This window comes from Herpailurus yagouaroundi, unplaced genomic scaffold (genome assembly GCF_014898765.1).
Source record: "Herpailurus yagouaroundi ecotype Mexico unplaced genomic scaffold, PumYag 180, whole genome shotgun sequence".
NCBI classification, from domain to species: domain Eukaryota; kingdom Metazoa; phylum Chordata; class Mammalia; order Carnivora; family Felidae; genus Herpailurus; species Herpailurus yagouaroundi.
Window position 1 is genome coordinate 7,826,592 of NW_024412411.1, and position 27,080 is coordinate 7,853,671.

Genomic DNA, 27,080 nt, shown 5'->3' on the forward strand with positions numbered 1-27,080 from the left:
TTTCTATTACAAAAGAGGTGGGTTTATCATGAAGCTAATGAAGGGTAAACTCCAAGCTCCTTATCTGCATTTATGCAATGCAAATTATATGAAATTCATAAGGGTGTGAACCTCTTAGCATCCCACTCTACCCCCAAAGTGCTGGGACCTGCTGGGAGTTGTAAAGCAACAGGGGAAGCAATCAGCAATCTGAGTCCAAAGGAACTCAGAGGGCATGAATTTCCAAAGTTCTAGAAATTTCTTGTAACTTCTCTCATTCTAAAACTTAAAAAAAAATTTTTTTTTTTCTTAACGTTGTATTTATTTTTGAGACAGGGAGAGACAGAGCATGAACAGGGGAGGGTCAGAGAGAGGGAGACACAGAATCCGAAACAGGCTCCAGGCTCCCAGCTGTCAGCACAGAGCCCGACGCGGGGCTTGAACTCACCGACCGCGAGATCATGACCTGAGCCGGAATCGGCCACTCAACAGACTGACCCACCCAGGCGCCCCTAAAACTTTTCTTTTTTTAATGTTTATTCACTTTTGAGAGAGAGAGAGAGAGAGAGAGAGAGAGACAGAGCGCAAGTGGAGGAGGGGCAGAGAGAGGGGGAGACACAGAATCCAAAGCAGGCTCCAGGCTCTGAGCTGTCAGCACAGAGCCCATGCGGGGCTCAAGCTCACAGACTGTGAGATCATGACCCGAGCCGAAGTCGGCCACTTAATCGACTGAGCCACCTAGGCACCTTGTCTCTCATTCTAAACAAATATTTACCTTAATATTCGTAATTCTGTATTATTTTCCTTAAAAAGAACCTCCTAAATTACGTAAGCTTCAAGCCCCACAGAACAGGATCTGCCCTTTGGTTACTAGCATGCTGCGATAACGACACCAGACACATGAAAGCGTGTCTGTGCATCATAAGCCTCACGTACAGAAGCCATGTGCCTTCAACTTTACTAGGCACTGACAAATTGCTCTCCAGAGTGAGGATTCTAATTTATATATCCTCCAGCAAGCGTACAAAGATTCTCAGAGCACCATACCTTTAGTGACAACAGACAGAGTCAGGCTTTTGATTTTTTTTTACCAATTCTGGGTTAAGAAAGAGTATCTCAGTGTTTTTAGAGATTGTATGTTCTTTGTTCTTTTGTTTTTCCTTGAAATTCTTTTTCAACCATAACACCCATCATTATCCATAGCATAGTGGAAAGAGCACTAGCCAGGCAATTCGAAAGGAGTCCTGGTTCAAATCTTGTCCATGGCCCCCTTGCTGTGGAGACTTCAAGAAGTCATTTAAACGCTAGACTTCCTTCACAGGGCTGTTGACAGGGTTAACTGCAGCGACTTGTGAATTCTGTGATCGAGAAATGCACATGGTAGGTATCTGACTGCATACTTCCTGTTGTTTGAGTTTTAGAGTTAAGGAATCCCCTAAATTTTATCAGCCAATTCTCTTTAATTCTCAAAGCAGAAGGCTCAAGATTATTTCTATCTACTGTGTAATTCCTTTTAGGTGCAGTTCTTCAGTGGGACTCGGAAACACCAGCAGCAATTGTTGAAATGCAAATTCCTGGGTCTCCTGTCTGATGACTCCACTCACTTTGAAAAACACTTCTGGCTCTGTAGTTGGGTCTCCTCCTTTCCCTGGGTTCTTCCTTTTGCCTTCAGGAGGCCCTCTGAGACTCAAACTTCTTTTCTTCTGTACTACTGCTACTACTATTATTAAACTTTTAATGTACTTTTCCTTTTAATGATAAAAATTATTTTAAGTTTATTTATTTATTTGTTTAGAGAGAGAGAGAGAGAGAGCGCGCGCCTGCAAGCAGGGGAGTGGCAGAGAGAGGGAAACACCGAATCCCAAGCAGGCTCCCTGCTGCCATCCCAGAGCCCTCCACTCTCATAGAACCTGAGCCCAGACCAAGAGTCAGGCAGAGGCTTAACCAAACCACTGAGCCACCCAGGTTCCCCAAACTTCTGATGTATTTTCAAAGAAGCTGTAACAAAGTAACCTGCACCCATGCTGCCTTCCATGGTGGGGGTGTTGGGGGGGGGGGGGGCAGTGCACCCTGGGTGGAGCATGACCCTGGGAGTGCACCAGGACTTTCTTCCTCACCTGGCTCTGCTGAGGCCCAAGTGCAATCTGCACGGAGTATTTTGTTCATACATGATGCATGCACAACATGTATATCTGCAGGATACACTCCTAGAAATGATAAAAATAAAAATAAATAAAACAAAAATTTGTTTCATAAATATCTTTAAGGTTGTTTTATGTATCCAGTTGCTCTCTTCATCCCCCATTTTGAGATCCTGATCTTACCCACTGTGGTTTTAGTGTCTATACGTGTGGCAAAGACCTGGAAATTTTTATTTTATTTCATTTTACTTAGTTTTTAAGACCTGGAAATCTATTAAGACCCTAGAAATCTTTTAAGACCCTAGAAGATCTTAGGGCACCTAGGTGGCTCAGTCAGTTAAGCATCTGACTTCGGCTCAGGTCATGATCTCACAGTTCATGGGTTAGAGGCCTGCTTCGGGCTCTGTGCTGACAGCTCAGAGCCTGGAGTCTGCTTCGGATTCTGTGTCTCCCTCTCTCTCTCTCTCTCTCTCTGCCTCTCCCCCGCTCACACTCTGTCTCTCTCTCTCAAAAAAATAAACATTAGAAAATAGATTTCTATAATGCAGTGACTACACTGCAGATGAAGCAAAACATACTCCCAGGAGTAGCTAAGGTTTTTACCACCCTTTAAAATTTAGATTTATCAGAGACTGGACACAGTCTGCTACTAGATAGGTTACGACAAATTTTGATTTTGTACAATTATTTCTGGAGTTTGATACTTGTTAACTGGTGAGCTCATTGATAAATGTCTGCACATCTGAAACTGGGGTTGAAAGTAAATTATAACCTCCCCTGCAAATAGGTTAGTGTGTAAGGCAGGCAAATTTTTATGCTTATAATTTGGGATAATTTGGGATATAGTAATAGCCTAGGCTTTCACTGATGAGGATAAAAGGAGATTTAAAAAATGTTTTTGTTACCATGCAAATGCATAAAAATACATAAAATATAAGTGTGTAGTTAATGAATGCTTATAAAATGAATACCTGGGTAACCACCATCCAGGTCAAGGAAAAGAACTTTCCCAGAACTCTTCCAGCCCAGGCCCTTCCCCTTGGAAAGCACAGTCTCCCTACTCTCCTGACCTTCTTGGTGATCTTTGCTTTTCTTTACAGTTTTACCACTTCAGTATATAGTCTAGACATTATGATTTTGTTTCCTCTATTTTTAGACTTTATATTGATACAGTCATACAGTATGTGTTCTTTTGTGTATGATTTCTTTTCCTCCATATTATTTTTGTGAGAATCAGCTATGTCATTGCCTATAGCTAAAGTTTGTTCATTGTCATTGACATATGGTATTCCATTTTATGATTATAAACCAGTTTATTTATCCATTCTGTTAATGGATGTTTGGGTTGTTTCCAGTTTGGGGTTATTGTGAATATTTTTGTACAGAATTTATTGCACATGTGTATGTATTTAAGCTGGTAATAATATCTAGGAGTAAAATTGCTGTATCACAAGATATACAAACTTCAGCTTTAGTAAACAGGGCCAGACTTTTCCCAAAGTGTCACCAGCCACTTCTGGGAATTCCTGTTGTTTTACCTTCTCACTGACACGCGGTCTCATCAGACTTTTAAATTTAGCCATATCGGTGGAGGTGTACTAATCTCTTATTGCAGTTTTAGTTTGCATCTCCCTGATTATTGCTTGTTGAGCATCCTGAAATGTTTATTTTCACTAGGTTGTCGTCTTTAGTGAATTCACTAAATCTTTTGCCCTTTTTTCCCACTGAGTAGTCTTTGTAACTTATTTTCTAATTAATCTACACCAGTTCTTACATATATAATTTATTATTTTTTTAAAAGATTTTTATTTTTAAGGGGTGCCTGGGTGGCTCATTTGGTTGACTGTCTGACTCTTGATTTCGGCTCAGGTCATGATCTCACAGTTCATGAGTTCAAGGCCCTCATCGGGCTCTGTGCTAACAGCATGGAGCCTGCTTCAGAATTTCTCTCTCCGTCTCTCAAAGTAAATAAATAAACTTAAAAAAATTTATTTTTAAGTAATCTCTACATCCAACATGGGGCTTGAACCCACAACCCCAAGATCAAGAGTCACATGTTCCACTGATCCAGCCAACCAGGTGCCCCATTACGTCCATAATTTAGACATAAGCTCTTCTCAGTGATAACCAGTGCAAATACCTTCACCCACTCTGTGGGTTGCCTTTACCATGGTGTAGTGTGAGGAAATGGCTGAATGAGAGCAAACCTTGACATTTGATCCTCTGCTTTAGAAATAGTGTCTAGTTCTTGAACAAAATTATGGATGCTCAAAATTACCCTTTGATTTATTTGGACAATGTAAGACCAACATCTTTTGGCATTTCTCTTATTGTTCTTCTTTAAAAATGGATTTTTTCCTATTCAAAGGTTTACTTTTTTACCACCACCTCCCCCCTGCCCCCCGCCTTTTTTTTTTGCATGGTTAATGGTCTTTTCTACATACATCTGTGTGTTAATCTTCAGGGAATAATCTTAAAGCTTGGAATTTCACTTGAAATTGTTTGAAGCTAATTCTGGCTGTTTGCAAATATTGCTGTCTATAACCAACCTCTAAAATTTCATAGCAGAAAACCAGATAACTCAGAAAAGAAAAATTACATGTAAGAGACAATACAATCTGAGTGGATCCTTCTATATTCATATTTTCTTTTCATTCACTCAGAGCTTCAAAGAATGAAGTTAGCTTTTCAAAATTTCTTTAATGCACACACAGCTTCATAATGAGCACTCAGTACATCTTGTCTGGGAAAATCTTTTCACGGCCTATACCTACACTCATGCCTACATTTTTGCAGCATTTCCCACTGATAAAATAAAAATGTAAAGAACACATACTTTCTCTCCTAAAGTTTCCAAAAAATGTTACGCACAAAGAAATGTTTCCAAATAATAAAACTCCACAAATGTTTAGGTATTGTTTTAAATGTTTTATTTATTTTTGAGAGAGAGAGAGAGAGTGAGAGAGAGAGAGAAACAGAGTAACAGCAGGGGAGGGGCAGAGAGAGAGAGGGAGATACAGAATCCAAAGTAGGCTCCAGGCTCAGCTGTCAGCACAGAGCCCGACGCAGTGCTTGAACTCAGAGCCACGGGATCATGACCTGAGCCAAAGTCAGATGCCTAACTGACTGAGTCACCCAGATGCCCCTGGGTATTTTTTTTCATGGAGGAGTGCCTTATCACAGACGGAATTTTGGTTTATAACCGTAAATAAAAAGCAGATTGGCTTTTGGTCCATCTTATTATTGTTTTTAAATTTTCTTTTTTTTCAATTTTTGAAAGTTTATTTATTTTGAGAGAGAGAGAGAGAGAGAGGGAGAGGGTGGGAGGGAGAGAGAGAGAGCACACACAAGTATGGGTGGGGCGGAGAGAAGGAGAGACAGGATCTCAAGTAGGCTCCCCACCATCAGTGAAGAGCCTGATGTGGGGCTCAACCTCACCAATGGCGAGATCATGATCTGAGAGGAGATTAAGAGTCAGATGCCTAACCAACTACCCCATGCAGCTGCCCCATGTTTTTAAATTTTCTAAAGTTGTACACCCCCTTATTGCTTGCACTTTGGGCAGACTACTTCCACTGCCCCAACCTCGGTTTGCTGCCACTATCAAGCATGATATTTTCTGCAGACTTTTGACAAATAGTTTTTTTCATTTAAGAAAGTTCCCTGCTGCTTCTGAGGGATTACTACCCTCTCAGCCCAGTATATATGGTCAGATAGATATAGGTACATAATGTCATAAATAATGAGCCATATGTTTGGAACAGAATAGCCTCTGCTTAAAAATATGCAAATTCTAACTGAAGAGAATTTTTTCCTTATGGCAGAGTTTGGAAGAGATGTTTTTCTGGAATGCAAAGGAACACTAGCACTCACCAGTGGTCTAAAATGAACAGACAATTACATAAGCACTTAAATACACAAAAAGGAGATATGCTTATACCCTGGTTTTTCAAACAAGAAAAAAAATACTGATGACTCGGTAAACTGTTTTGAACTTCTAATAGAAGGGGCTTGTGAAAGATATATTAAAAAAAGGATGGCAAGTAGATTGTACCTCAAGAAAACTCATGCCTGGACATTCAGGGACCTGGATATTTCTTCTCCTACATTTCTAGCAGAACTTCCTTGAGCTCCACCATCCCCTATGGACAGCGGTAAGAAGATTTGACTGATAACGTGACTTTCCCAAAACTAATTTATACTCCTCTTTTCAGGCTTTACGTTCAGAATGTGTACATTGACAGAAAAATGTAAAATTTTAATTTCCAATATATTAGATTAAGCAACTTAACATTTCTTACTAGAGTATAATATATACCACAAAGGAGTATGAGATATATATGTATATATATTTCTACACAGTATGTGTGTAGATATATGTGTGTATATATGTATATTCAAACAAACACATTAATCAGAAGTTACATTAAAAAGCTGTTGATGGGGGCGCCTGGGTGGCGCAGTCGGTTAAGCGTCCGACTTCAGCCAGGTCACGATCTCGCGGTCCGTGAGTTCGAGCCCCGCGTCAGGCTCTGGGCTGATGGCTCAGAGCCTGGAGCCTGTTTCCGATTCTCTGTCTCCCTCTCTCTCTGCCCCTCCCCCGTTCATGCTCTGTCTCTCTCTGTCCCAAAAATAAATAAATGTTGAAAAAAAAAATTAAAAAAAAAAAAAAAGCTGTTGATGTAATCCCCATTTAAAAAGTATTTAATATTTGGGGCACCTGGCTGGCTCAGTTGGTAGAGCATACAACCTTTGATCTCAGGGTTGTGAGTTTCAGCCTCACATCAGGCATGGAGCCTACTTAAAAAAAAGTAGTTTATATTTATCAGTTTGGCTGGAGCCCAGTAAAATTATATAGTTTGGTTTACATTTCCTAGTGACTGGTTGTAGTTCCCAGTCTCTAAAACGGACCCAATGATCCTTGCCTCCTTTATAGAGTCCTTTCCACATTAGTCGCACAAGATTAGTCCATATAACCACAAGAATATAGCAGATGTCTTAGTGTGTGACTTCTGAGGATGTCAAAAAAAAAAAAAAAATACTGCCCCTTCCAGCTTCTCTTGGACCAATTTCTCTGGGAGTTTCCAGGTACCATGTCATAAAGATACTCACCTAGCCCTACAAAGATGCCCACATGCTGAGGAACTGAGGCATCTTGCCAGTAGTTAGCACTACTGTATTACTGTATGAGATAGACATATTCTATTTGTTGTTTCTCTAGAGAACCCTGAGTTAGTTAATTCATTACTGAGTGAATGAGTTAGTGAGTTACTATGTATTGTATGTAGGTACGTATTTAATGGTATTGGCTCATGTGACTATGGAGCCTGAGAAGTCTCACGATCTGTCCTTTGCAAGCTGGAGACCAAGGAAGGCCACTGGTGTAGTTTGAAAGTTTTAACAGCCAGAGAGCCTATGGTGTAGCTACCAGTCCAAGTCTGAAGGCCTGAGAACCAAAAGCTAAGAGGGCAGAAGACTGATGTCCCAGCTCATTCAGTCAGGCAGAGAGAATTTCAACCTTCCTCTGCCTTTTTGTTCTATTCAATCCCTGAATGGATTGGATGATGCCCACCCACATTGGAGACGGTCAGTTGCTGTTCTTAGTCCATCAATTTAAATGCTAATCCCTTCTGTGAAAAGATAAGTAAGTCCTGGGGATGTAATGTACAGCATGATGACTATAGTTAACAACAGTATATTGTATACTTGAACATAGCTAAGAGGTACAAAAGGGAAAGGAAGACAACTAATGCTCCTGTGTAGGTTTCTTGTGTGCCTGTCATGTGCTAGAAGACAAATGTGCATTAAAAATTACTTTTTGAGCACCCACCATGTGCTGAGCCAGGCACTGTCCTGGGTTTTGAGCAATACAATGGTAAATCCATCTGGAAACTCATTCTGCCAGATCCCATCCCTTCTCCCTGTGCTGATTCACTCAACAGGACTCTGTCCTAGGATTGTGAGTCCTGTGTGAACTGATGGAAAGGAAGAACATCATGTTTTCCAGGGTACTCTGATAGTCCTCGTCCTGGTTCCTGTTGAGTTTCTTCACCTGGTTCTTCAGCCTTCCTATTAATTTTGAGAGTTCCATGATTATTTCAATAAGTCCTTCCTTTTTTGTTTTAAAAGTGTTTTGAATTTTCAAAGTATTTCAAAGTAATGTGGAATGACAGAACAGTTCAAATAACTCCCATGCCCTTTACTTAGGCATTATTAATATTTTGCATACTTACTTTATTGCACTCTGTATGTTATATACATATTATATATGTGGTATGTGTATTTAAGTGTACGCTATACATATATATTATATACAGGATATTTAGTATATATGTATGATATTTTCCTAAGCCATTTCAAAGTTACAGACCCATGCTCCTTTACCCCAAATCCTACGTTGTTTTATTTCCTAAGAACAAGGATGTCCTCTTATGTAACCACAATATAAGGATCAAATTCAGGAAATGTAAGATTTAATACTATTTTATAACATGTAATCCACTTTTCAGATTATACTAATTGTCCCCAAAATGTCATTTATATCAATTTCCCTTTCTCACCCAGGATCCAATCCCAGATTACACATTGCATTTAGTTGTCATGTTCTTTTTTCTCAAATTAGCCAGAGTTTATTTCTGTTCTTATAACCAGTGTTAATGATACAGTTTCTTCCTGTTGTTTACAACCAAAGAATCTTTATAATACAGTCAGTTATATAATTTAATCCTAATAAACTCTTCTAAGTAGGTATTAAAATCCCTGTTTTATAGATCAGCATTATTAGACTTTGAGAAGTTAAGAAACTTACCCATGATGACACAGAAAGTTCAAGAGCCAGGATTTAAATTCAAATCTTTTTAATTCCCAAGCCCCTACTTATTCCATTGCAGGCTTGGCAGGTATTAGTAAACCACCGTCTCTGCCTTCAAGAATCTCACAGGCTAGTGTGGGAGAGAGATAAATAAAGAAATAATTAGAATAGATGGCAGTAAATCCCAAATACAGAAGTATGTACAAGGTGTAGATGGAGCACAGTCAATGAACTTACTTCAAGTATAACAAGAAATATGGTCAGGGCTTCAACAGCAAGAGAAGAAAGTAAGATTAGTTTTCTTCCTTGATGCCAACTGGGAATTTATAGATTGTCTGTCTACTGTCCGAAGCATGATTAATATCAATGCTGATCAGCTAACGTCCAACATATGCTCAGGAGGTTCCACATTTAGTTGCCTAACATTGTTAACTTGGACAACTGCTAATGCAGTGTTACCTCCTGAATGTTAGGGACCCAAGTAGTTCCCACACCATTTCAATTCTTAGGTGGCCATTTTGATTTATGTTGACATTATCCAGTCTGACATTTAGCTGTAACATATTGCAAAGATCCTAATCTATAAGCTTGCTAAAAAATCTGCCTTGTTTAGTTTGATAGTTTTAAAATATTGACATTATAAAGGGAGTTCCAAAGGGAAAAGGGTCTGATCCCTTCAAGAAATCTAGAGCTCTTTCTCTTCTCTTTTTGTAAAAAGTCACATGAAAAGTAGGCATCAGGCAGGAGGAAAACTAGAGCTACAAAATCAGAGCAAATAACATCTTTGTGGCTTTGGTTCAGAACAAGATGACAAAAAGAAAATATGCAAAGGTCAGGAGCTCAGACCCTATCCAGGGAGCTGAAGCTTGGAACAATTAGGAGTATTGAGCAGAGTAACAGGAAGGTGTTAGCAAATCAATGGACCCTTGAGCTGAGTCAGGGGCTGAGTATTTGCTGGGGACCCCCAGAGGGACCCGGACAGTGTGAGAAGGACAAGAGCTGGATAGGCATGCAGTGATAATATCTATTATTGATGAGAGTATTTAATTTGTATTTAGTAGATAGATTTCTTTTAATACTTAACTTTCATGGTAAGTTGTTCATAAGTTACTTGCATAAGTAAGTGTTCAAGTAATGTTGAATTGGATTAAGCTGGAAGGTGGATGATAAGACTATCCTACACAGAAAGATTTATATTATCTGTGGCTCATAGGATGCATTCTTACCTCTCTCATCTGAAGCTATCCTAAACAGGGACAATGGTGACCTGCCACCAGCAACCCAAAGCGCAGGTATGGGGATTGACTGATTTAATAAATGTTTACTGAACAGTTATTGCCACCAGACCTTGTTTTAGGTAGTAGGGACACAAAAATATCTTTGTCTCTACTTTCAAGGAGTTCATAGACAAGGAAGGCCACAGTTATGACTGTCAGCTGTCCATTTTGACACTCCCTTTCTCAGTTCATCGATGGGTTTCAAAATCTGAGACCACAGAATATCAGCATCATACGAAACCACCGAGATCATTTTCTTTACCACTCTGCTTTTGGCAGGACTCTCTAAATCCAACCTAAACCATGGGGCATACCCTCCTTTTTAAAGCTCTCCTAAGGTGTCAGTGCATTCACTGCGTGGTTTAGTCACAAGCCAATGTGGCATTCCTTCCACAGAATAAGGAAGTTCATGCAATAGTAATAGTAACCATTATTTACTGTGCATACAACATACTGTGGTATGTGCTGGTTCCTGTGTGAGACATTCCGCCGCGGCACCTGGGTGGCTCAGTCAGTTGAGCACCTTACTTCGGCTCAGGTCATCATCTCATGGTTCGTAAGTTCAAGCCCTGCATCGGGCTCTCTTCTATCAGTGCAGAGCCTGCTTGGGATGCTCTGTCCCCTTCTCTCTCTGCCCCTCCCCCACTCATGCACCTGCACTTTCTCTCTCAAAAATATATAAACATTAAAAAAAAGACACTCCTATGTCATCTCAATGAAAACTCATAATTCTGTGAGGTAAGTACATGGTTCCTAATATATCTTTGGGAAAACTGAGGATCAAGAAGGGGCTTGCCCAAGGTCACAAATCTAGTTAGTGGCAGATATTCAGTTCCAGGGTAGTCTGATCCAAGAAGGCATGTGTCCACCTCACCGAACTACAGTATTCCTCCTCCTTATTTGCAGTAGGTGTAATCAGTTCATCTCCCCAGCGTACTCCCTGATCATCTTATCAAGAGTATGTGAATGGGAGCTCTGAAAGTTGATGCCAGCTGCTGGGCAGTGTGGGTGGGCATGGCCCAGGAGGGAGGAAGGCTATGAGAGAAGAGTCCCTTTTCAGATCCCAAAGACTCAAATGTGATACACACATACCTTCCCTATCACTTCCCCATGGCGCTTGCAGAGTTGTAAGTTGGTTTCCTGACACTGGGAGAACTCAGGCCTTCTCTAGAACTTCTCTGTCTTCAGTGGTTGGATGTCCCTGTCCTCAAGGATTACTTCAACAATAGCAAACAGCCTCTGGGCCAACTCCAAAACCAGCAATGGAAACACGGGCCTCCTTCAATTCACTGAGGCAAAGTGCTTAAGAGCATGGACTCTGGAGTCAAATTAACTTGAAATTCTGACACTGCTATTTATTCACTGTGCGATCTTGGGCAAGCAACTTAACTTGTCTGTGCTTCAAATTTCTTACCTGTGAAAAAGGAATAATGGCTTTCAGTTAGAGAAGGATGATGATGGCGTAGATTGAAAAAAAACTTTTTTTTTGAAGGGTTTTATTGGGTTATAATTGACACACATTACAGGTTTTGACACCTGTCCACTGGTGAAACTTCACCACAGTCAAGGTAGTGACTCCATTACCCCTAAAAATTTCCTCATGATCTTCTATCACTAATTCCTCTCATGTCCTTTTCTGTTATGACCCCCATCATGTGCTCACAACCAAATAGGCACTGATTTGAAAAGCTAAGATTTACTGGAGAATTAATTGATCCCTTTATCAATATGTAATGCTCCCTTTTATCCCTGATAATTTTCCTTGTTCTGAAGTCAGCTTTGTCCGATATTAATACAGCTACTTCAGTTTTCTTTTGATTAGTATCAACCTTGTATGTCTTTCTTTATCCCTTTATTTTTAATCTGTGCCTTTATATTTAAAGTGACTTTCTATAGACAATGTATACTTGAGTTCTTTTTCTTTTTTAACACATTCTGATAGTTTGTCTCTTATTTGATGCATTTGGAACATTCAAATTTAAAGTGACTATAGTTGGTTTAATATCTACCATATTTATAACTATTTTCTTTTCTTTTTTTTTTTTTCCAACGTTTATTTATTTTTGGGACAGAGAGAGACAGAGCATGAACGGGGAAGGGGCAGAGAGAGAGGGAGACACAGAATCGGAAACAGGCTCCAGGCTCTGAGCCATCAGCCCAGAGCCCGACGCGGGGCTCGAACTCACGGAGCGCGAGATCGTAACCTGGCTGAAGTCGGACGCTTAACCGACTGCGCCACCCAGGCGCCCCATTTATAACTATTTTCTATTTGTTTCTCTTCTCCTTTGGCTTTTACTCTTCTAACATTGCTGTCAGTCATTTCACTTATCTGTAAGCTATAATCACCAAATGCATTATCTGTATTCTTGTGAACGAATTGTTCTCTCTTAAATTAAGAATAAAAAAATAGGGCGCCTCCATGGCTCAGTCAGTTCAGCATCCGACTCTTGATTCCACCGCAGGGTTGTGGGATTGAGCCCCATGTCAGGCTCTGTGTTGAGTGTGGAAGCTGCTTAGGACTCTCTCTCTCTCTCTCTCCCTCTGCCCCTCCCCCACTCACACACTCTCTCTAAAAAAATAAAATAAAAATAAAAAATGTTATTTTACCATCATTTATTCCTAACACCCTGACTTTCTTTACGTAGACCTGAGTTTCTAACCATTATAATTTCTTTCTCTCAGAAGAACTTTTAACAAATTTCTTGTAAGGCAGATCTACTAGTGACAAATTCCCTCAATTTTCGTTTGTTTGAGGAAGGCTTTACTTCTCCTTTCCTTTTGAAAGATAAGTACCAACTGGATAAAGAATTCTAAATGGGGGCTTTTTTCTTTTAATACTTTAAATACTTCACTCTGTTCTCTACTTGCTTACATGGTTTCTGAAGAGAAACTTGATATAATTCTTATCTTTATTCCTCTATAGGTAAGCGTTCTCCCCACCCACACCCACACCTTGTGCCTTATTTTAAAATTTTCTCTTTGATTTTTCTGCAGTTTCAACATAATATGTTCATGTGTGAATGTTTTGGAATTTCTCATATTTGACATTCTCTGGGATTCCTGGATCTGAGGTATGGTGTCTGTCATTACTTTTAGAAAATTCTCAGCCATTAGTGACTTCAAATATTTCTTCTGTTCCTTCCTTTCTTCTCCTTCTGGTATTTCATTACACATGTGTTGTACCTTTTGTACTTGTCCCACAATTCTAGGATATTCCATTCCTTTTTCTTATTACTTTTTTTTTTTCTTTCTCCTTCTCAGTTTGGAAAGTTTCTGTTGACACATCTTCACACTTGTTGATTCTTCCATCAGCCACATCCAGTCTGCTGATGAGCCCATCAACGGCATCTTTCTTTGTTACATTGTTTTTGAGTTCTACGCTTTCCTTTTGATTCTTTCGCAGAGTTTCCATACCTCAGCTTACACTACCCATTTGTTTTACATGTTCACATTTTCATTAGATCTCTTAGCATATCACTCACAGTTATTTTAAATTCCTAGTCTGATAGCTCCACACTTTATGTCACATCTGAGCCTGGTTTGAGGCTTGCTTTATCTCTTCAGACTATGCTTGTGCTTTTTAGCATGCCTTGGCCCTTTTTTTGTGGAAAGCTGGATATGGAGTATCAGGTAAAGGGAATTGAGTTAAACAGGCCTTTATTGTGAGGTTTTGTGTTTATCTGAATTAGACTAGGTTTACTGTTTGCTGTAGCTGTAGACAGAGGCTAAAATCTCCCGTACTGTCCTTGTTTTCGTCTCACCTGTCATCTTCGGAATTCCTTAGAGACACTTTCTTTTCTTTCTTTCTTGCTTCCTTCAAATTTTTTTAAATGTTTATTTATTTTTGAGAGAGAGACACACACACACAGAGTGTGAGCAGGGGAGGGGTAGAGAGAGGGAGACACAGAATCTGAAGCAGGCTCCAGGCTCTGAGCTGTCAGCACAGGGCCTGATGCAGGGCCCAAACTCATGAACCACGAGATCACGACCTGAGCTGAAGTCAGATGCTTAACTGACTGAGCCACCCAGGCGTCTCTCCTACTAGAGACTCTTTCTTGAACAAAGTCTGAGTTTTGCAGTTCTTTCAGTAGTAATGAATGCCCTGTTACTATACAGGACACTGATTTATGTAGTACCACAAGGTGTGTGTACATGTGTGGGGGAGAAGATTCCATAATTCTATAATTAGGTTTCAGACTTTCAAAGAGCCTGTGCCCTTAAGCTATGACCTTTACAAGCAATTTTCAGCTTTTTTCCCCCCTTAGGTGAGATGAAAAGTGTAGAAGCGGCTGTAGTTGGGTATTTCTCTTCTTCCACGTAGGTTACACTCTGGTAAAATAATTTCCTTTGAGGGCAGGCTTTTGTTAAGGAGAAAATTTATTTCATGATGGTTACCTCTACTGGAAGCATAAAGGGATTTTTCTCAACCTATACCCTGAGAGCCAGATGAGATTTCTGGAGGTAAAACTTGTAAAAGTGTTAAGTGTGGGGGTCTCCCTAAGATTGGGCACCCAAAGTTTTAAACTCTCAAACTAGTAAACAATGAGCCACCAACATTTTTTCAATTATAGCTTAAATGTTCCTACTACTTCAATAACCCAAGGGAAGGAAAATTTTCTTATGTTTCAAAATCTATAAGCAATAAAAGAAAATTTGATAAATTAGGCTGTAATTTTTTTTTTCCAGAGCAAAACAGCGCAAGCAAAGCTAAAAGACAAGTGACAACTAGAAAAAGCTTTGCTGCTCAAATCACAAATAAAGGCCTAAACATTTGAAAAATTGAGGGGAAAAAAAGACCAACAATTCTTCAGGAATGAAAAGGACAAAAGATAGGCACAGAAAGAGAACTAAACAAAAACACTCTTACACATGTTAAAAGATGCTCCACCTCAATTATAATCAGATAGAAAAAATAAAATGTGGATATTTATCACTGCTCATCTATCAGATTGGCAAGCATTCAAAATTTTGAGAAAACGTTCTGTTAAGAAGGATATGAAGGAAACAGGCACTCTGGAACCCTGGTACCTTTCTGGCAAGAACCCAAATGATACAACTTAAGTTGTAAGGGAATTTACAAGGGAATTTACAAGGGAATTTACAAGGGAATTCATAAGGGAATTTGGTGACATGTTAGCAAAGTTATAGATCATTTATCTTTTGACTCAGCAATCCCACTTCTAGGAATAGGATTCCAAAGATACACCAACAAAAATAAAATATGATCTAAGCACCAAGTTATAGTTTAATTTATAGTAACAAATGATTGGAGACAGCCCAGAATGTCCACCAATAGGGAGCTAGTTGAAGATATGATGGTACATCCACACAATGAAATATGATGAAGCTCCAAGAAGCAGTGAAAAGATCATTAAATACTGAAAGAAAGTGATTTCTAGGATATATTGCTAAGTGAAAAAAAAAAAAGCAAGGTAGAGAATAGGGTCAAGTGTGCCTATTTATTTATTTGGCAAAAATAAAATAAATAAGACAGAAAGAAGAAAGAAATGTTAAACTAATGTCTAATTGCTATGTATGAGGGGAGAGAAAAAAATAGAGGGGAGAAGACAGACATATAAATTCAGGTTATTAAATAGTTTTGACTTGGGATGATGTTAACGTTTTAGATACATAAAAAGATAAAGTTATATGAAGAAAGAATAACAATAAAAAACAAATTGAAACAAATAAGCCCAACTATTCCAAGGTCATAGCATAGACACACTGAGAAAAAAAATTCTTCAAATGATATAAAACTACAACAAAAACAAAACCAAAAAATTCTACAAAGAAATCTTAAGCCATATTCAGTTGTCTCATTATCATGTTGAAACTATTAAAGGTTTCTTGTGGGATAAATTTAAAAAGTAGTTCTATTAATGTGCTTTGAAATAAAAATATTCAGCTTAAGAGGAAAGATAATGAAGTATAAAATCATAGAAGCAAAAACCATGTAATTATAGATTATAATCACAAATGCAGTAAGAAGTTGTGATTTTCCTCCACATTAAAAAAATATAATTCTAGCTCTGATCACTGAAAAGGCCTAGATGCCACAAAAACCCTGTAACAGCGAGCACCCATCTCTTCTAGACTGTGGTTTCTAAATACATTTTCTCAACAAAAGGAACCAGAGATCTTTTGAGAAATGATTGGTTCCAATTCTGAGGTATGATATGTACAAAGTGAATTTGGGATATCTTACTCTGTTAGCAAGCAACTGGGGTCATGTCAAAAGGACAATAGAAGTCAACTGTCCTAACAAAGGACAATTTATATATGAAAAGGCAATTGACTGAAGTGCATCACATCATAAAAACTCATTCGCTCAGGGCGCCTGGGTGGCTCAGTTGGTTGAGCGTCAGACTCTTGATTTCAGGTCAGTTCATGATACCTGGGTCATGGGATAGAGCCATGTCAGGCTCCACTCTGAACATGGAGCCTGCTTAAGATTCTTTATCTCCCTCTGCCTCTCTCTCTGCTGGTGCACTTTCTCTCTCTCAAAGAAAAAAAAAAGGTGGAACACATTCTTGATTCTGCCCTTTGTTGATCAGTTTTCAAATCAATTCATTGGTACCCTAGTTTGTGTGTGTGTGTGTGTGTATACATACACACACATATATGTATATGTATATGTATATGTACATGTATATGTATGGATGGATACACACACACAAACACAGAGAAATTATAAATAAGGTTTTTTTTCTACTGTTTATTTATTTTTGAGAAAGAGAGGCAGCGTGAGTGGAGGAGGGGCAGAGAGAGAGAGAGACACAGAATCGGAAGCAGACTCCAGGCTCTGAGCTGTCAGCACAGAACCCGACACAGGGCTCGAACTCATGAACTGTGAGATCATGACCTGAGTTGCTGTCAGACGCTTAACTGACTGAGCCACCCAGGTGCCCCCCAGAATAAGACTTTTTTTCAAGTGTCATCATGAACTAATGAATTTTTATTTTAAACTTTTTAAAATTCATTTTTTATTTTGTTTTAATTAAATTAATTAACGCATACATATTTATTTGTTTTGAGAGAGAGAGAGCACATGCAAAGGGGGAGGGAGCAAAGGGAGAGATTGAGAATCTTAAGCAGTCTCCATACTCAGCTTGCAGCCCAATGCAGGACTCAATTGACCCTCAAGTCATGACCTGAGCCGAAATCAAGAGTTGGATGCTCAACCAACTGAGCCACCCAGGCACCCCATGCCTTTCTTATATGAAGTGTATTTCAGAGTTAAATGGTTGAAAAAAATCCCCATTTTTCTTCTCCTTCTCCCTTTTTCTACCCTTCTAAAAGTTACCATAATTATTTTTTTCTAATTGTACCTCAGGCATACCAAATTGGGTTAGTCATAATTCTTGGTTTATAATACATGAATATCATTTGTGCTTCCCAGGCCCTCTCTTATTTATTATTCATTTATTTTTAACAATAAAATGAACTTCCATTATACTAAAATTGTTCACGGGCAGAATGAAGTTCCGAACAATAAAAATGTTACACAGATGTTTTGAGAAATGTCTAGAAGTTGTTCAATTACTAGAGCATTCTCTTTATGAAGAAAGATAAATGTCCCAGTTGGATCTATCTATCATTTAATCAATTCATCTTCATTGATTCTTGCCCTGTCATCTCCATTCTGCCATACTGAACCATCCATTGAGTTTTTAAACTTTTGTTTCATGTGTTCTTTAGCAGTTTCCACAAGTTTCCATTTGTTTCCTTATATCTTTTATTTATTTTCTGAGACTTTTTCTTTCCATTTGCTTCAAGAGTCTTCACCCTTACTCTTAGAACACCTTTAAAATACTTAAAAATTTTTTTTTAATGTTTATTTATTTTGAGAGAGAGAGAGAGAGAGAGAGAGAGAGAGAGAGAAAGATATTGAGATTGTAAGCAGGGGAGGGATGGAGAGAGAGAGGGAGACACAGAATCTGAAGCAGGCTCCAGGCTCTGAGCTGTCAGAACCAGAGCCCGATGTGGGGCCCGAACTCATGAACTGTGAGATCATGACCTGAGTCAAAGTCAGACACTTAACCAAATGAGCCACTCAGGTGCTTGGAAAGTTCTTCTTTAAATAAGGGTCCCACTTAAGTCAACACTGCTTTAAAAAAATTTTTTTTAAAAAATATTTTTTAATGTTTATTTATTTATTTTGAGAGAGAGGGAGAGAGAGGGAGCAAGCACGAGTTACGGACGGGCAGGGAGAGAGGGAGAGAGAGAGAAAGAGAGAATCCCAAGCAATCTCCACACTGTCAGCACAGAGCCCAAAGAAGGGCTTGAACCCACAAACTGCAAGATCATGATCTGAGCCCAAATCAAGTGTGGGACACTTAACCAACTGAGCCACCCAGACACGCCCAACATTGCTTTAACAAAACTAAATCTTAACATCACTAGCACCACACGTTGTGTGCCTCCTGATGAGATGCAACAGAACATATGAATTACTCCTGCTTGAAACAATTGACCTGAATTTAATTAAGTTTTTAGGGCTCCATGCCAGCTTATAGGAGGCATGGAGACGTAAGAGTGAGGTGACACTGAAGACCCACCACTCGAACCCAGGTTGTAAGAACTCCCATAGTACAAATGACCTGCTGTCCCCCCACACACATGGCTTTAAGAAGAATGTGGAACTATGATAGAATAAAGGGATTTCAGAGATATGATGAGTAAAGGGGGAGATAAATCTCAGGATTCTTGAGAAGATTCAAGGGAATAAGGAATGTGAAATGCTTGGCACAGTGTCTGGAAAATGGTAAATGAAAGCTATCATTACCTCTTGTCACCTCTCAGAGACTCAGTCTCTCCTTTAGTTGTAAAACATGGAGGTGACAACCTCCCTCTCAAGGCTACTTAGGGTTCAAAGCATTCAGCTACCTTCAGTCCCCTTTCCTTCTGCATCTGGACCCTGTTCATCCCCAGTGCAGTGTGTACAGTTGGCCAGTAGATGGCAGTTCAGGCCAGTCTATCTGGAACCTGGACCCCAGAAGGAGCTAGTCTTATTTTGCTGTAAAAAGGAGAATCTTGCCTCGTCTGGTGCTCCCCTTCTCTTCCTAGGTAGGTAGCGTAAAGCTGAGAGATTCAGTGGGGCTTCTTAGATATAATTAGGATTCTAGCAGTTTGCTGAGGATTCATTATTTGCTAGGCTGAGTGGCATTCCTTAGACCCAGTTAGCCCAGATGTCAAGTACTGCCTGGTGAGCTGTGCCTTGACCCTGCTTTTTGTCCCAATGCCTCCTGCTCCATCCTGAATCACTTGTATGCAGGTCCAATTGGGTTCAGCTTCTCTTCCCCATCAGAGTGGGGGTAATTTACACCTCTGTACCCACCCAGACCTGGTGTAAGAAGATGTCCTTCAGGAAACGTTTGTCGAGTGAATAAGTAAATGCATTACAGATATTCAATCACATATCCTCCCTCTCCAGCAGTCTGCAGGACAGGGTATATACAGGTTCTTTTTGTCTCTCAGCCTACTAGGTAGCCTGAGTAGTGGTTTAGTCGTACATGCCCTGCAACTGGATTGTTCAGCTTCAGATATCACTTCCTCCACATACTAGCTGCACATCCTCAGACAGGCCCCTCCATTTCCCTACCTGCACAATGGAGATGCAATAGTACCTCTCTTGTTGTCCTATGGCCAGGACTTAATGAGCAAACACATTTAAAGTGCTCAGAAGAGTGCCTGGCACTCAGTAGGCACCCAGCGTATATTAACTGCCATCTGAACCTTGCTGTACTCTGAGACAGATTTAATGCACTTGCAAAAATGCATTCACGGAGGATGCCTAAAGGAGATGGTTCTCAAGAAACAGCATCTTCCCCTCTAGCTCCTCTTTTCCTCCTGCTTCTTGCTATTGATGTGATTATTACTGAATGTTTGGAGAGGTCCAAGGTGAGTTTCCAAAGGCCCACAAGTCATGAGTGCTGTTTTGACCACCTTCTTCCAGCCACAGCCTTGGCCTCTGCAGTCATCCACTTGGTGTTATGACAGAATATCTAGGATTCAAGGACCCTGTCTCAGTAGCCCAAGGATCAGAAGGCACTGAGGAAGGGACCTCCAGAGCTGTTTTTTTTTCCTCCTCTGTCCCCTTTCTGGGGTGTGTGTGTGTGTGTGTGTGCGTGTGCGTGTGCACGCATCCATGTGCTTTTGGGAGCATCTTCCAAGAGTCATTGCTCAACTTTGGGGCTGTTGTGCAGGTCAAAAGGATTCCTGTATGAAGTGCATCTGAACTTCAAAGTGAACACACAAAGTACAGGGCAGGACAGGGAATTATTACGGTCCTATATAATCTCTCCATTTTTTTCTGCATGTCAGTATGATGAAATGGCAAAGTGTGTGTGACAGGTGACCACTAGGTGGCGTTATCAACGTGAAGAAATCACTAATTAGCTATAAGCTCATCACCTGCCCTGCGCGATAGAATGGAAGAGCAGATAAACATCTATCTGGAGAAGATCAAATCCCCTACCTCAATAAATTTCAGCCATCCTGGCAAGATTCGGGGTGGGAAGGGCTACTGGCCCAGGAGAACATACACAAGAAAGCTAGGGTCAAGGAGGTAAAGTCAAGCACACTGATTGGCCCCAGCCCATCAGTCCAGTCCTGATTCCTGAGGTCCCTCCTTTGCCTTGCCCAGGAGATGTGCCCAAGTGCCCCCAAGATACCACGGTGCCTTTACCTCACCATGCCCTCTGCCCACCATACCCTTCTTCATTCTTTTTTTTTTTTAATGTTTATTTATTTTTGAGAGAGAGAGAGAAAGAGAGACAGAGCACAAGCAGGGAAGAGGCAGAGAGAGAGGGAGACCTAGAATCCGAAGCAGGTTCCAGTCTCTGAGCTGTAAGCACAGAGCCTGATGTGGGGCTTGAACTCACAAACTGTGAGATCATGACCTGAGCCGAAGTCTGACGCCTAACCGACTGAGCCACCCAGGCGCCCCTCTTCATTCTTTTCTCAGGGTGTTGCCTCCCCCTGGGAGCCTCCCCTGATTAGGCTACTAGCTTCTTTGTGCCCCACTGTCCCTACACCCCCTTCTTTCCCAGCTCTTTGCCACTTTAGTGGACTTAGAGGTTTACCATTGAGTAGGGATTTCCTGGCTAGGTGTTGATGGGGGTGAGAAGCCATCAGGCTAGTTCTACTCAGTCTCCTCTGCCCCCTCAAAATGTGTAAGAGTTTTCTTGCCTACAGCATCCCTTTGGAATTCCAGGGCCCACTCTCTGCCTCATGCCCTGAGAATGACCTAGCATGCTAAGTTTGTCCACACTGGGTAAGCAGCGTGTGGGGGCGGGGGATTGGCTATATGAATTGCAAAGTCCGGTGCAAAATGAAAATACTGGACCCCTTATTCAAAACTATGATGAATTTCAAGATGGAGACAGCAGAGCAGTAAACAAAGAGCAGGGCCCTTCTGACCGCAGGGGCCTGTGTGACTGCACGGGTTGCACACCTGTGAAGGCGGCCCTGAGTGTGGGGTTGAGCAAAGTCTCAGGTAGTCCTCATGTCTGTTGCACAGCCATCAGGTGAGCCACTGGCTGCTTGAAAGGGGTTGGCCATCAACAGACCATTTAGTGTATGAAGCCCTTCACATCAGACATTTCCTTACTCCTCAGGTTTAAGACATAAGAGAAACAGCCTCAAATTTAGAGTTAAGCTAACCTGGATTCAAATTCTGATTCCATTGCTTAACAGCACAAATCATGAACATCTCCAGGCCTCATATGCAAAATGGGAGGTAATAATATCTACCATGAATATGCAAATGAGATTTCATGTAGGTAGCACTTGGTCTAGAGCCCACACCTACCGCATCTCGCTGAGCTCTCCCCACTGAGCCTCACCGTATGTCCGTAGAAACATCTGATCAGGAGAGAACAGGAGCAGACGTTGGGCCTAACAGCTGGGGGATGTTTGCCCATTGAGGAGGGTCACCATATGGAAGATCCCAAGGAGCTCCTCCTGAGTGTCCCATAGTCAAGCAAGCAATGAAAGAGAGAACTCGGGAGACCCTGGAGATATTCTTAAATCAAGAATTACCATGGTGTGGTGGGGGGAAGATTCATTCATAATTTTTCCAACAAACGCATGTGAACATTTCCTATGCCAGGTGCCGAGGATATAGTGGTAAGCATAACAGTTGGGGTCCCGTCCTCTGTCTGCTTAATGTGTGTGCTTACTGTGTCCTGTTCTCTTGGATGCATCTGTCACTAGCCAACGGTCCAGCAGCATTTACTAGGTGCACACTATGAGGCAGGAAATGAGACCACAGCAGGTGCTACGAAACCCCACTAACCTCCTCAGATCGAAATGAATGAAAGCTGTGTGATTTCATTCCCCAAAGCCAACACCTGTGACTCTTTGCAGGCAGGCTGTCCTCACGCTGGTGGAGCCCGCTGGCCAAGTGCACTGAGAGCCAGAAGTGACCAGGAAATGACATCCCCAGGGGCAGCCCTTAACACATGATTGACAGAGGTGTCAATACTCCTGTCATGGCTGGGGACAGCTCTCAGGCACTCCTTAGCTTATTTGCACAAGTCGCCCACTGGACTGAGCCAAAGTTACCCTCTTGGGACTTTGCTTGATCTCACACCTGTGATAGCCTTTTCTTGTCCCTCCTCTTCATTTGTCTACCTGCGTTTCCTCGGACCACTTCCCAGTAACTTTTAGACAAATCTTTGTTCAGGATCTGTTTATGGGGAACTCCCTCACTGAAGATAGAAAAGAAGATGAAAAAAAAAAAAGAGGTTCGGTTGTTCCCAGTCTTCATGTTACTATGAAGAGTGATGCCGTGTGTCAGAGGTAAGTTATTATGAATAATAAACTACAGCTTTGCAAAATAATTCCTTTTGTTATAGAGTGCATCCAAAATTATCCCTGTAGTATGATCACTCTCCCTCATTTGCATTCTGATATATTTTCTGAGTGGGGAAATATTCTTGCTTGCTGGGTGGGATTTGCACATAACCTACACCTTTCTTTTACCAAATCTGGATACACCCATGAGAGTGGGTTCTGCATGTAAACATCAACCATTGTGGGGCAGCTGGGTGGCTCAGTCAGTTAAGCGTCTGACTTCGGTTCAGGTTATGATCTCACTGCTCTTGGGCTTGAGCTCTGTGCCAGGCTCTGTGCTGACAGCTCAGAGCCTGGAGCCTGCTTTGGATTCTGTGTCTCCCTCTCTCTCTCTGCCCCTCCCTAGCTCATGCTCTGTCTCTCTCTGGCTCTCTCTCTCAAAAATAATAAACATTGAAAAAAAAAAAACCCAAAACGTCAACCATTGTGCGTTTTGCTGTGTGAAAAAAGTTGAGCCATGCTGGGTCAGATTCCTGGGAATTTTTGGCTTTATGCTTGTGTGGACTAGGTTCACAGGAGTAGGGCTTAAAGGCCCATGATTCCCTTGGCCCATATAGACAGCACCCCTTCCTCCTACCAGGAATGTCTTCCACTCTCAACTAATCCTTTCTCACCAAACCCACCTCTTCCAGGAAATTTTCTCAGATTCCTCCCCACCCCCAATCAGCCTACCCTGAGCTCCCCTTTTTTGGCACCTTGGAAAGTGGTTTTTGTTGGAACCACTTTCTTAGCACTGGGCTCAGTTCCCTTCCTCCTCTCAAGTTAGCTGGAGTCTCTGAATTTCTAGGGGAAATCACAGGCTGATCATGCAAGGAGCATATCAAGAGCCTTAGCCATGGCAGGAGGTGGGAAGTGGGGCCGGCCCTGCTATTACAGGTTATGGGCAGAGGATGAGCTCAAGTCCCCAGAGCTTGTTTCCTCCTAAAACCAAATGTATGTTGGTAAAGCGTGGATACCATGGCATCTGTGAGCCCACCTACCAGGTATGAAGCCTTGCCTTATTTGCCTGCCCAGCCCACCTGCCTATACCCAGATACACCTGCCCTCAGGGTCTGGACCGGACCCTTGGATATTGATAGGGTTCTGCTCCCAATAGCCCTACACACTGTAGTGCCTGGACTCCCTAGCTGTCTTGCCATGCTTCTGCTCTAAAACTGGAAACTCCCTATCCCCTAGATGAAGCTCAAGCTTGTGGTGCCACTTTGTTCCAGAGACTGGGCCTCTGGCCAACTTTCTTGGGGCAAAACCTAGAAAGTATCTGCTCCTTCACCAGTCTTTGGAGTTCTAGCAAGCCTGCGTGCCGAGGCTTCTTTCTGGAGTAGTGACAGGGAGCACTTACTCTGTTTTCTGAATCTTTCTATACCCCCTGATTTTTTAAGCCAAGGGTCCTGTTTTCTATCTTAAGGTCCCTTTTAGGCTGCTTGGGGTAATATCTTATCTAACATATGTGAAGTGCTCATTACACATTTGCTGATTAATTGCAATTTCTCTTCTATGCCTCCCCAAGGGCCTGGTTATAGCATCCATTCACTTCATCATCCATTATCTTTCCATCCATCCATCCGTTCACCCACCCAGTGCTATAATAAATATCTATATCCAAAAGAATGACTCCATTTCCTCTGTTTCCATCTCACAGACTGGGCCAGAGATTTTTACCCTAAGAATTTAGTCCTGGGAGTTTGGAATGGACATATATTAAAGCTGAGAGAGGGGATGACAAAGTGAAAGCCCACCTGCTCTGCATACATTGTCACCTACTGACCTCTACTAGACACAAGTGGGCTTGGAGATTATAGGACAGGTAGGAAAATGCTTCTATTCTTTCCAATGGGCTTAAAATTCTACAGCCCTAAGAACTGATATCTATCTTTGCAACGTATGTCTCCACAAATATGCTTTGGATACATCTTGAAGGGCAAAGAATGTATATGCAACTCCTACTGCCCCTGACACCTTTCTGAAAGGGGACCAGCCTGGGGGATGGTGGTTGGAGCTGATCCTGGGGTTATTCCAGACGGATGAATTCAGACGAGAAAGAAATGCTGGGGGTGCCTGGGTAGCTCAGTTGGTTAAGTGTGGGACTCTTGATTTCGGCTCAGGTCATGATCTCATGGTTTGTGAGATGGAACCCCAAGTGGGGCTCTGTGCTGACAGCATGGAGCCTGCTTGGGATTCTCTCTCTACCTCTCTCTCTGCCCCTTCCCCCTGTGTGTTCGTGCATGCTCTCTCTCTCTCTCTCTCTCAAAAATAAATAAATAATCTTAAAAAAAATAAATGCTGGACTGCCTGATTGGGGTAGAGGTGGACTCTCCAGCAGGGATGAGCGTCCCATGGCCAGGAGAGAGATCTCCACTGTGGGTTTGGAGGAAGAGACACCCACAGGGGTGCCAGAGTGAGGATGGAGAACAAAGTCAGCGAGGGATGAGACCAACTGGAAAGCCCTTGTAGGTGCAACTAAGAGGTTAAACCTAAGAGGTTCAATTCTTAGACACTTCTCCCTTTGATATGGGAAAAGGTATAGTAGTACTCACTTTTAAAGTCTTTTTCCTCACAGGTTGTGGCTTCCTTCATGGCCTCTAGGCCTGCGGATCTAGAAAGGATGAATCAGCCTCAGCCTGATTGGGGGCGGGGTTACAGAGGGCGGGGCCGGGGCGCTGGGGAGATGACAAGCTCCGCTCTCAGCTTCAGAGGCCTGCGGCAGGGGGCAGGGCGTTCAGTGGAGGAAGCCGCCCCCAGTTCGGAGGGGAGGTGGCCTTCATTCAGAAGGGGACAGGAGACAACCCCGCTGTTTCTCAAATATATATCAGAGAGAGTGAGCCCCTAAGGCAAAGGGAAAGCTGAACCTAGGGTGACCCCCAGCGCAGCACCTGCTTTGGACACCGGACGCGCGCAGATCATTAGATAAGACACGGCCTTGGTGGGGAGGTGGGGCTCCAGGGGTTCCCCGTGCAAGGGTAATTGAGAAGTGCCTGGCACGCGTCGGGCGCTCAGGGAGTGCCTTCTGACCTGGGAATGAGCTGCGAGAGGGCTTCAGTAATACATTTCAGCTGGGCTTGAAGAAGCGGTGAAGGCCCTCAGGTGTGAAGGTCCACGGGCATGTTTGAGAGGGGCGGAGGGGGGGGGTGCGCTCCTGTGCAGCTGACAGAGGAAGACAGAGGAGGGGGTGGCAGGGGAGGGTCTGATACACCTGCTGTACTGTCCACGGCAGGTTTCGTAGACTGTGTAGTCAGCCCTGGGTCTCAAAGCATGAAGGGGTATCACTTTACCCTGGGAAGATGTGAGAAATACAAATTAATGGGCCCTGTCTCAGACCCACTGATTCAGAAATTGTTTTTTAATTTTTAACGTTTATTCATTTTTGAGAGACAGAGAGTGTGAGTAGAGGAGGGGCAGAGAGACAGGGAGCACAGAATCCGAAGTAGGCTCCAGGCTCTGAGTTGTCAGCTTGAACCCATGAACTGTGAGGTCATGACCTGAGCTGAGGTCTGACACTTAACAGACTGAGCCACTCAGGCGCCCCCACTGATTCAGAAGTTCTGTAGGGGTGGGGGGGGAGGGGGAGAGAAACAGCAGTCTGTCTTGATAAGCTCTGCAGGTGAATCTGATGCAGGCCCAAGGTTGAGAAGCACTAGTGTGGTGGGAAGAGTAGAGGACTTTGGAAGGTAGGTGGGCGTGGGGGTGGGGGCTGGGGAGGAAGGAGTATGCTGTAGAAAACTTACCTGGGAGAAAGCGCATTGTGCTGTATTGTGCCTCGTGGCATACCGTGTCCTCTGAGGCATGTGCATCATCATACCAGCATCACAGATGGAAGACCAAGGCTTAGAAGGGTTAAAAGACTTGCCATGATTCCATAGTAAGAGCTGGAGCCAATTTCTGCACCCGGGTTGGCCTGACGCCCAAAGTGGAGTAGGGATTTTCTCTACCACTGTAGGTGCCTCCTGGCACCACAGCAAAGTGGTGGTCTGAGTCTCTGTGCCTGGAGAGCCACTGGTTGCCTGGGGGAAGGGAGGG

At 42.2% G+C, this 27,080-nt stretch overlaps 1 long non-coding RNA gene across 1 annotated transcript; it reads right to left on the reverse strand.

Annotated features, from left to right (window-relative positions):
- Window positions 1-1,860: 1,860 nt before the first annotated feature.
- Window positions 1,861-25,723, reverse strand: LOC121039349 (uncharacterized). Its single transcript, XR_005794722.1, has 3 exons — window positions 25,601-25,723; window positions 8,929-9,061; window positions 1,861-2,186 (listed from the first exon to the last, which is right to left on the reverse strand). It is a non-coding gene; the product is annotated as an uncharacterized LOC121039349 (long non-coding RNA).
- Window positions 25,724-27,080: the final 1,357 nt, after the last annotated feature.